Source organism: Ranitomeya variabilis, chromosome 4 (assembly GCF_051348905.1).
Source record: "Ranitomeya variabilis isolate aRanVar5 chromosome 4, aRanVar5.hap1, whole genome shotgun sequence".
In the NCBI taxonomy this organism is placed as follows: domain Eukaryota; kingdom Metazoa; phylum Chordata; class Amphibia; order Anura; family Dendrobatidae; genus Ranitomeya; species Ranitomeya variabilis.
In genome coordinates, this window is record NC_135235.1 from 394,407,898 (window position 1) to 394,419,927 (window position 12,030).

Sequence of the window (12,030 nt, forward strand, 5' to 3'; positions counted from 1 at the left end):
TGGAGCAATCAGCTGCATAGAAATACATGCAGCCACACACTCTTGTCCCAAGTGCCGGCCGCAGTGCCGGGTAATGATGCGAGAGACTCGCAAGAGTTTCTCGCATTGCACTCGCAAGTGTGACCCCGGCAGATACAGGCTGATGACTGCATCATGCAGCTTCATATGAAAACCTCTATTTATTATAATAGCTGGACCTGAAATAAGAAACACTTTTTACCTATTTCCCCCCTCCTATTTCCTTGTAGATTGTAAGCTTGCGAGCAGGGCCCTCACTCCTTCTGTAACTGTTTAAACAGTCTTACCTTGTATTGACGTTATTGTCTGTATATGTCACCGCTTAATTGTAAAGTGCTGTGGAATATGTTGGCGCCATATAACTAAAATTATAATTTTTTACTATTATTATAATTAGGTCCCTACAGCCAGCCCCACGGAGATCCCCACAACCAGCCCCACAGAGGTCCCCACAGCCAGCCCAATGGAGGTGCCCACAGCCACCCCACGTAGGTCTCCACAGCCAGCCCAACTTAGATCCTCTCACCAAGTTCAATGTATTTCTCCACAGCCAGCCCCACATATTTTGCCACAGCCAGCCCCATGTAGATCCCTACAGCTATCCTCTCTTGCTATGTCCCCATTTTTTGGCAACCTAGTAAAAAAAGTTTTAAAAAAAGCATATACTCACCTAATGTAAGCTCCCATCCAGCCCAGACTTCATCTCCTCTTCCATCTCATGCAGAAGTAGATGCTGAACAGTGCGATGACATCACTGCATAGCACCGTCCGATGTCCCTTGTCTGCGCGGTCTTCTTCAATACACAGGCCAGAAGCAGCCTACATTCTGCTGCAGTTCCAGGAGGAGCAGGGGCTGTTTACAGCTCATCGGCTCCTGTCCTGAGCTGCACCGACATTAATTATATGTGTGTCTGACAAATGCGAATACAATTGAGTGCACGGAGTGATTGATGACTGGGGCGTAGGCAGACAGAGGAGTGAGCTGTGTTAGTAACTGACACTGTTCTTTTTTGTGCCTGCGCCCCAACCTTCACTGTGCTGAATGCATGCATCTGGGGAAAGTGCCAGGCGGCCGCAGGCATTCACCAAATAATGTGCCCTCTTCAGAGAGACACGAGGTAGTGCCCTTGGCAGGTGCCTACCCTACCTACCCCTTGTCCAGGCCCTGACTACAGCTGTAGAATACGATTTATAAATGTTCCAATCTGCCATGAACTTGGCAAAGATATACATCCATATCTCACAGTTGTAAATCGTTGGTCCTTCGCATTCCAATATGAGTGGACAGCTGGCTGCTGGATATATGGATACACTGTATACGTGTAGTACACCAATAGCCACTAGCAACAAGTGGAAGAGCTGTGACCTGTAATTCTACATGATTGATCACATGTAATGAAGTTACAAAATGAAGCTGGATTACAATATATTTTCATAAGCAAGTTTCAATCTTTCTGAAGCCACCACCTTCCTCACTGGAAAAATAACACTGTCACGTAAGAGATCTATCCCTTACAATGATGCTTCGTTTTTCAAATTCACTGATGGCAATCCTTATGAAAGGGACTGCTCAGTCAGGAATTCTGCATTGGCACTGAAAGGGTGGCAGCTTGTCACCTCAAATTTAACCCAAGTTACCCACAATGAGTTTTCTTTGAAATCCATGAATCGTGTTTTTCAAAGCAACAGTTTCAAGATTGTCATTTTCCCCAACAGGTAAACTCAAAAGCTCTATTGAAGTTTTGTGACTGTCAAACTCCCCCTCCTCCAGAGGAACAAGGACAGATCAAACATTAGCTGAGCTCCTTTGTCTTACACAAATCAATAACAATCCCCATTGCCCCAAGACATCAATGTCTAGAATGGTGGAATCCAACTCTGGCTTTACCTAAAAACATCATCAAAGACCCCTTTGCATTGAAATCTCAGGTTCATAGTAGGACTTATTACAACTTGAATACAGGAACCCTCAATATACCTTCTGGACTGGTATTATCAGGCGGCCCAGGGGGTGGGTGCAGATTGCATCCTATTACTGAAATTGCAGCTCCTGCATCAATGAAGCTGTCTTCCTACGGAAATCCCTCTATTTTCTCTTTAAAATAAGGTCTGTTGTCCGTGCCCATTAATCCTTTGAGGAAGCTGCAGGAAGCCCAAAATATCATCCATGCTCATCCACTTCTCCCCTCGCTTTCATAGAAAAGGTCATCTGCTAAAGGTTCCTCCTCATGTTTCCTCAGCTCGTCCAGTAAAAGACCATAAGGTGGAGGAGGGGTGACCCATCTCTGAACAGCAGTGATCTCTGTATCGGATGACATGGGCTATCTGCCTACGATCAGGAAATAGCAGCGCTTAAGATGCAGTGTATTTTCACTCTGTCCAAGACGATGTATTCAATCACGCAGTTAAATCCACATGTGTTCATTTAACAATGTGGATTTACTGCATCCAATACATTTCTATTGTGGAAATTTTTGTGGCTGAGACTAGCGTCTATTTCTATGAATTCCATCCACTGTGCTTGTATTGTACAACACAGTGTTTTGGACTCAGCGCAGGTGAGCTACATCCAAAATACTGCTATTCCTGATCATGGGCACGTACCCTAAGAGTTGCTAGAAGGAACGCTCCTGTACACACAGAGATAACCTTCCTAAGCCCAATATGCAAAAACTCTTACTGTCTCACTTATTCATTCCCGTCTGGACTATTGTAACTCTCTACTTATCGGCCTCCCTCTTACCAAACTCTCCCCGCTCCAATCTGTCCTGAATGCTGCTGCCAGGATCATATTCCTCACCAACCGTTACACCGATGCCTCTACCTTGTGCCAGTCATTACACTGGCTACCCATCCACTCCAGAATCCAGTACAAAACTACTACCCTCATCCACAAAGCACTCCATGGCTCAGCACCACCCTACATCTCTTCTCTGGTCTCAGTCTACCACCCTACCCGTGCCCTCCGCTCCGCTAATGACCTCAGGTTAGCATCCTCAATAATCAGAACCTCCCACTCCCGTCTCCAAGACTTTACACGTGCTGCGCCGATTCTTTGGAATGCACTACCTAGGTTAATACGATTAATCCCCAATCCCCACAGTTTTAAGCATGCCCTAAAAACGCATTTATTCAGACTGGCCTACCGCCTCAACGCATTAACCTAACTATCCCTGTGTGGCCTATTAAAAATAGAAAAAAAAAACAAAACACATAGTCAGGTTCCTTGCATCGTGTTCTCATACACTTATGCAGTTAATAGCCCTCTGTGTCTGTACTGCTACATACTTAGGCTGTTAACTGGTTCATGCAGCTTTACATGAACACCCGAGCCTTACACTATGGCTGGTCCGAATAACTAAAGCAATTGTTACCATCCACCTCTCGTGTCTCCCCTTTTCCTCATAGTTTGTAAGCTTGCGAGCAGGGCCCTCATTCCTCCTGGTATCTATTTTGAACTGTGATTTCTGTTATGCTGTAATGTCTATTGTCTGTACAAGTCCCCTCTATAAGTTGTAAAGCGCTGCGGAATATGTTGGCGCTATATAAATAAAAATTATTATTATTATTATTATTATATGCTACTGGCACTTTATACTTATACTTTAAACTAGATGGAGGCCCGATGCTATCGCATCGGGAGGGTGGTAATGTCACAGTGGTGGCAGGCTTTGCAGCCTTGACAATCTCTCACCCCGATGTGCTCACCGAGTAAACTTTCCTTCGGAAGGTGTCTCAGCTTCAAAATTCAAAGGTTGACAACTTTGACATAAATTGTTCATGGGACCGCAGCTGTGTTCGTGAATTGTGTTTTCATCATGGGTTACATTTTTTGCTTGTAGTTGAAGTTCATGTCTTTCTTTTTGTATGTGACTTATTTGCCGGTGGATGTTGATTTGTCATAGCTGTTGTAGTCACACTTCTCTCTGGCTTTATGTTTCAGCTTGTCACTGTAGATGGTGTGCTTCTACATCGTGTGACAGTCTTCTTGCTGTGGCTAATTGACATTGTTCCTGAAGTAGCTTGCATTGGGAAAATGGGTTAGGTAACCTCATACACTTTGAAGTTGTAGACTCGGCGGTGTGGTGTGCTGGTTCCAATGGGTCATCTTGTGAGCATGGTATTGATGTTAAGACTGCAGATTTCTGTTTGCGGCACTGTTGTTGCCTAATGGCATCCTGTGATAACTGTTGCTCTTCAAGAGTCTCAGTTACCCGTTGTTGTCTTCGATGTTGTGCCTTTGCTGCTTTCCTTTCATTGTCATTGGCGTACTTTTTAGGAGGATGCCTAAAAACAGCCATGTTGGTGTTGTTATTTGCTTTCTAAAGGGGTTTTCCCACAAACGAAAGTTAATTTTAAAAATGTTCTGTGTCTGACTGTGTACAGAACATACCACAGCTCCTGGGCAGGGGAGGAAGCAAAATACAATACTGACATTACAGCAGGAGATAGCAGAGGATACATTTTGTGAGGTAAAATATTGTTTAAAAACAGTCAGTGAAATATTTAACCTGACAAAATTAATACTCTGTGATCACCTGCTGTAATGTCAGTATTGTGTTTTGCTTCCTCCCTGCCAAGTAAAATTTTGCGCAGGTGCAGATAGAAAGCAGCAGACACATTAAAACTGTGCATGCGCTCCTCCTGTACAAAGATGGCGGCGGTCAGTGAATCATTCGGCTAATCCCGGCGGCGGCGTGTTCGCGACAGTGTTCCACTGGAGGCAAGAGGCTGCATACGGTGTATACAGTGTGTGTGTGTGTGTATGTGTGTGTGGTGCGTACAGCGTATACAGTGTGTGTGTGGTGCATATGGCATGTACAGTGTGTGTTTGTGTGTGTGGTGCGTACGGCGTATACAGCATGTGTGTTCGCCTGTGTGTGGTGTGACGGTTTTCCTCTGGTGGTACCGCACAAGAGGCTGGTACCACCAGCAGTTTGTATATTGAGACACCCATCACTTGGGTGTCCCAATATGGAGGTCGGTGAACTTCGCCGCTTGCCATGGAAAGACATAAGACAAACGTAAGTTTATTTTCATCTTTAATGCCTTTTATTTTGTAATCGTACTGTACATACTATAGTTGTCTCATTTTTGTAATATCTTTTTTATACCTTTTGTAAATACACTATGTTCCAAATTATTATGCAAATGACATTTTCCTCGGATTTTCCTAAATGGTCAGAGCAAATGACAGTCAGTCTAATGAAAGTCATCACCCGTTACAGTATACATCGAATTCGAATTTTATTGAGGAAACCTCCCAATGATAACAGTATAGTCTCCAAAATGAATAAAAACTCAAAATGCACTGTTCCAAATTATTAGGCAGAGTAGAATTTCTAAACATTTGATATGTTTTAAAGAACTGAAAATGCTCATTTGTGGAATTTGCAGAATTAGGAGGTCACATTCACTGAACAAAAAAAGCTATTTAACGCCAAAACATCCTAACAGGCCAAGTTACATGCTAACATAGGACCCCTTCTTTGATATCACCTTCACAATTCTTGCATCCATTGAACTTGTGAGTTTTTGGAGAGTTTCTGCTTGTATCTCTTTGCATAAAGTCAGAATAGCCTCCCAGAGCTGCTGTTTTGATGCAAACTGCCTCCCACCCTCATAGATCTTTTGCTTGATGATACTCCAAAGGTTCCCTATGGTTGAGGTCAGGGGAAGATGGTGGCCACACCATGAGTTTATCTCCTTTTATGCCCATAGCAGCCAATGACTCAGAGGTATTCTTTGCAGCATGAGATGGTGCATTGTCACGCATGAAGATGATTTTGCTCCTGAAAGCACGTTTCTGCTTTTTATACCATGAAAGAAAGTTGTCAGTCAGAAACTCTATATACTTTGCAGAGGTCATTTTCGCACCTTCAGTAACCTTAAAGGGCCCTACCAGCTGTTTCCCCATGATTCCAGCCCAAAACATGACTCCTCCACCTCTTTGCTGATGTCGCAGCCATGTTGGGACATGGTGGCCATCCACCAACCATCCATTACTCCATCTGTCACAATTGGACTGGCGAGTAAACTGGGACCAGGGGCACCTTTCCTGGCCCTAGCTCTAGGGGGTGCCCTAACTCGCCCTGTTCCCCGGGATACCTCAGATGTTAAGGATGCCGGGGCCTCCGCCCTTGCCCTGTCTCCTGACTGCCGCCCTGCGTCTGTCCCCCTCCCCACTCGGGGAAGAGAGGCGTTACCGTGTACAACAGTACACCAACCCGACAAACAGGGGAACGAAGACAAGGGTGAAAAGAAAACTCCACTCACACAAAATATGCTCTTACAAATAACAGAGGTAACCACCAGGGTGTGAAGGATGGGGAAAGTAAATAAGGCAGGTAAGGATGAGGAATTTTCCAAGCGTACAAACCATACAACTGTCGCACAATAAATTCCTCCAGCTTTCCAAACACCAGCTCCTCACTACTCCAGGTCTATCAAGCAAGTGCTATCTCAGACAAAGGTCTGACGAGAAGGCCTAGCTTTTATAGGAGAGAGGAGTGGCTAACCGAGCACAGCTGAAAGCAGGAATTTCCACATGGCCTATTAACCCCTGTCCTGCTGAAAGAAAACAAAACATCATTAATACACAGGAGAAGTGCTTCTTCTCAGAGATGAACCAGAAGCCATCAGACACCATGGTCTTCTGGTACTGCTCTGTCGCGGTAACTCCGTGACAGTACCCCCCCCTTCTATGAGGGACCTCCGGAAGCTCAGGACCTGGTTTATCTGGGTGGGCCGCATGAAAGGCCCGAACCAGTCTGGTCGCATGAACGTCAGAAGCTGAAACCCACATCCTCTCCTCAGGACCGCACCCCTTCCAATGCACCATGTATTGAAGTGACCGACGAACAAGACGAGAATCTAAGACCTTTGCTATCTGGAACTCCAGATTACCATCGACAATGATAGGAGAAGGTGGCAGAGGTGAAGATCCTGCAGATGCCACGTAATTCTTGAGAAGAGAATGGTGAAACACATTGTGGATTTTAAAAGTAGGTGGCAGAGCAAGGCGGAATGCTACCGGATTGACGACGGCTAGGATCTTATAGGGACCAATAAACCTGGGACCCAATTTCCAAGATGGAACCTTTGGCTTAATGTTCCTTGAGGACAGCCACACCAAGTCACCAACACTCAGGTCCAGACCCACCAAACGTCTCCGATCAGCCACACTCTTATATTTGGAGCCCATTTTTTTGCAAATTATTAATCACCCCCTGCCAAATCGTAGAAATAGAAGAAGAGAACCGTTCCTCCTCTGGTAAACCAGAAGGGCGATCACCATTGAACGAACTAAACTGCGGATGAAACCCATATGCCCTGAAAAACGGGGACTTACCAGTTGATTCCTGACAGCGATTATTAACTGCAAATTCAGCCAACGTTAAGTAGGTCACCCAGTCCTCCTGATTCTCAGATACAAAACATCTAAGATATGTCTCTAAATTCTGATTAACCCGTTCAGTCTGCCCGTTAGACTGTGGGTGAAACGCCGAAGAAAAAGACAAATGGATCCCCAGACGGGTGCAAAACGCCCTTTAGAATTTGTAGATAAACTGCACCCCCCGATCAGAAACAATATCCGTAGGAATCCCATGCAGTCTTATTATTTCCCTGACGAAGATTTGCGCCAGAGTTTTGGCATTAGGCAAAGCTGGCAAAGCAATAAAATGAGACATTTTACTGAACCTGTCCACCACCACCAGGATTACAGTGTTCCCTGCAGACACAGGTAGATCCGTAATAAAATCGACCGACAAATGAGTCCAAGGTCTACTGGGAATCTCCAATGGTAAAAGAGCCCCTGACGGACGAGAATGTGAAGTCTTAGAACGCGCACAGATATTGCAGGCGGCGACATACTCCTGAACATCCTTATAAGCACCTGGCCACCAAAAACGCCGAGTAAGTAGATCCGCGGTAGCCTTAATCCCTGGATGTCCAGCCAGAACTGTATCATGATGTTCACTGAGGATTCTAAGATGGAGATTGACTGGTACAAACAGTTTACCAAGAGGACAGGTAGCAGGGGCGTCCCCCTGAGTGTCCGCCACCTCTCTTTCAAGATTGGAGCATATGGACACCATCACTACCCCTTTTTGTAGTATAGGTACCGGTTTGAACTTATCGCCTCCCCCAGAAAAGCAACGGGACAAAGCATCTGCCTTAACATTTTTGCTTCCCGGCCTAAAAGTAACAAAAAAGTTAAATCTGGTAAAGAACAAAGCCCATCTTGCCTGATGAGGTGTAAGATGTTTTGCTGACTCCAAGTAAACCAGATTCTTATGGTCAGTGATCACCATCACAGGGTGAACCGCTCCTTCCAAGAAATGACGCCACTCCTCAAATGCCCATTTGATAGCTAAGAGTTCCCTATTACCAATATCATAGTTTCTCTCAGCTGGTGACAGTTTTTGAGAAACGTAAGCGCATGGTTGCCATTTACCAGGAGACACACCTTGCAATAATACAGCCCCCACTCCCACCTCGGATGCATCCACCTCCACAATGAATGGCTGAGTGACATCAGGCTGAATAAGAATCAGCGCAGAAGCAAAACAACCTTTCAAAGTGTCAAATGCCTCCCTGGCAGGACTGGACCACTTGGAGAAGTCCGTCCCCTTTTTAGTCATATCAGTGAGTGATTTAGCTCCTAATGAAAAGTTTTTTATGAACTTACGGTAGTAGTTGGCAAAACCCAAAAACCTTTGTATGGCCTTCAAATCCTCGGGACGATCCCATTCCAATACCGCCCGGACTTTTGCCGGATCCATGCGAAAACCGGTGGCAGATAATACATATCCAAGGAAAGGGATCTCCTCAACCGAGAACATGCACTTTTCAGGTTTGACATACAATTTATTGTCACAAAGTATCTGTAGGACTTGACTGACATGTTGCTGGTGTGACTCAAGGTCAGGTGAGTACACAAGAATGTCATCCAGGTAGATAACAACAAGCCTGCCTACAAGGTGACTAAAGATGTCATTAATAAAGTGCTGGAAGACGGCGGGCGCGTTCATCAATCCAAAAGGCATCACTAGATTCTCGTAGTGTCTTTCTGGCGTATTGAATGCAGTCTTCCACTCATCACCCTCCTTAATGCGGATGAGATTGTACGCCCCCCTGAGGTCCATTTTAGAGAACCATTTTGCCCCAACAATTTGATTAAAAAGGTCAGGTATAATAAGAAGTAGCGGATACGGATCATGGACCGTGATAGCATTAAGTTCCCAGAAATCCAGGCAAGGATGTAACCCGCCATCCTTCTTCTTTACAAAAAAGAACCTTGCAGCAAGGGGAGAAGAAAAAGGTCGGATATGGCCCTTAGCCAGACTTTCTGCAATATAGTCCTTCATGGCCTGCCTTTCTGGACCTGAGATGTTATAGAGTCTGCTCTTAGGCAGCTTGGCACCAGGAACCAGATTGATGGCACAATCATAAGGACAATGTGGGGGAAGCTCTTGGCTCCTTTGCTCAGAAAACACATCCACGAAGTTTGACAGGTAATGGGGCACAGACTGGGTATCCACCCTTGCCAACCGGGTACCCAAACAGTGTCCTTGACAGTATGTACTCCACTTTACCACTTCCTGTGTCTGCCAATCAATTACTGGATTGTGCAGAGCGAGCCAAGGAAGTCCCAGTACCACAGGTGAGGGCAGGCCCTCAAGCACATAACATTTTAACACCTCAGAGTGTATGGCCCCTACCTGTAGCCGTAAGTCATGGACTTCCTGCGTGAAGTGCCCCTGTCTTAAAGGACCGTAATCGATAGCTATTATGGGTATAGGTCTGGACAAGGTTTGTGAGACAAGGCCTTGGTCCCGGACGAACACTGCGTCGACCAAATTAAACCCCGCCCCACTGTCCAAGAAGGCGGACACGTCAACCTTATTTTCACCCACATATAAAATAGCTGGAAGGAAAAAACGAGTCTTTCCCACAGAGGTTATGAGTACACCCGAGTTGCCTACCTCTCCGCAACCCGGGCTCTCTAGTTTTCCGGCGGTTGTTTAAACAAGTGACGGGTAGGACATGTGCCCACAAAATGACCTTTCTTGCCACAACAAAAGCACACTCCCCTCTTACGCCGAATTAATGCAAGTTTGCTAGGTTGGGACGCTGCACCCACTTGCATGGGTTCCACAGTAGAATCAGTACTGGTCATGCTCAAACTAGGACCTCCTGCCCCCAGAGGTGTCTCCCTATGCCTCTGGCGAAGACGGCGATCAACCCGGATCGCCAGAGACATGGCTGCCTCAAGGGAATCCGGAGTCTCATAGAGAGCTAAAGCATCCCTTACTCTTACGGAGAGACCCTCGCAGAACTGACTATGGAGGGCCGGATCATTCCACCTAGTGTTAGTGGCCCACCGCCGGAATTCGGAGCAGTATTCCTCCGCTAGATGGTTTCCTTGCAGAAGTTGGCGCAGAGACGACTCAGCCAAGGAGACACGATCAGGGTCATCATACACTAAGCCCAAAGCCTGGAAGAAGCCTTCTACTGACTGAAGTGACTGTGAGTCAGATGGAAGAGAAAATGCCCATGCTTGCGGGTCCCCCTGTAGGAGCAAGATAACAATCCCCACCCGTTGTTCCTCCGTACCAGAGGATACCCGACGCAGCCGGAAATAAAGTTTGCAGGCCTCCCGGAACACAACAAACTTGTCCCGCCCTCCGGAGAACCTGTCTGGCAGCGTGATCTTGGGCTCCACAATGGTTTGTTTGGAAAGCGAGATCCCCACACCAGACGTAACAGAGTGCTGTGAAACCACCGTGCGTAAATCCGCCACCTCCAGACTGAGCTGCTGCAACTGCCCTGTCAGCACTATAATAGGATCCATAACGGATCAGAAAATGCTTTCGGGTCTGAGATAATGTCACGATTGGACTGGCGAGTAAACTGGGACCAGGGGCACCTTTCCTGGCCCTAGCTCTAGGGGGCGCCCTAACTCACCCTGTTCCCTAGGATACCTCAGATGGCAAGGATGCCGGGGCCTCCGCCCTTGCCCTGTCTCCTGAATGCCGCCCTGCGTCTGTCCCCCTCCCCACCCGGGGAAGAGAGGCGCTACCATGTACAATAGTACACCAACCCGACAAACAGGGGAACGAAGACAAGGGTAAAAAGAAAACTCCACTCACACAAAATATGCTCTCACAAATAACAGAGGTAACCACCAGGGTGTGAAGGATGGGGAAAGTAAATAAGGCAGGTAAGGATGAAGAATTTTCCAAGCGTACAAACCATACAACTGTCGCACAATAAATTCCTTCAGCTTTCCAAACACCAGCTCCTCACTACTCCAGGTCTATCAAGCAAGTGCTATCTCAGACAAAGGTCTGACCAGAAGGCCTAGCTTTTATAGGAGAGAGGAGTGGCTAACCGAGCACAGCTGAAAGCAGGAATTTCCACATGGCCTATTAACCCCTGTCCTGCTGAAAGAAAACAAAACATCCTTAATACACAGGAGAAGCGCTTCTTCTCAGAGATGAAGCAGAAGCCATCAGACGCCGTGGTCTTCTGGTACTGCTCTGTCGCGGTAACTCCGTTACACCATTCATCTGGACCATCCAGGGTTGCTTGACACTCATCAGTAAACAATACTGTTTGAAAATTAGTCTTCATGTATGTCTGGGCCCACTGCAACCGTTTCTGCTTGTGAACACTGTTTAGGGGTGGCCGAATAGTAGGTTTATGCACCACAGCAAGCCTTTGAAGGATCCTACACCTTGAAGTTCGAGGGCACCAGCAGCTTCAAATAACCGTTTGCTGCTTTGTAATGGTATTTTGGCAGCTGCTCTCTTAATCCAATGAATTTGTCAGAAACCTTCCTCATTATGCCTTTATCTGCATGAACTCTGTCTGTGCTCTGTTTCAGTCACAAATCTCTTCACAGTATGATGATCACTCTTAAGTTTTCATGAAATATCTAATGTTTTCATACCTTGTCCAAGGCATTGCACTATTTAATGCTTTTCAGCAGCAGAGAGATCATTT

The 12,030-nt window shown here is 46.1% G+C and overlaps 1 protein-coding gene across 4 annotated transcripts in view; it reads right to left on the reverse strand.

The window, feature by feature from the left end:
* LOC143767198 (uncharacterized) overlaps positions 1 to 12,030 on the reverse strand; it is a 237,296-nt gene that overhangs the window by 146,532 nt on the left and 78,734 nt on the right. Inside the window, exon 1 of one of the 4 annotated variants that reach the window (XM_077255327.1) lies at positions 1,997 to 2,186. The exons of the other annotated variants lie outside the window; for them this stretch is intronic. The gene's annotated coding sequence lies outside the window, so the exon portion shown is untranslated. Of the gene's footprint in view, positions 1 to 1,996; positions 2,187 to 12,030 lie in introns of those variants that run through there. 4 annotated transcript variants of the gene reach the window in all.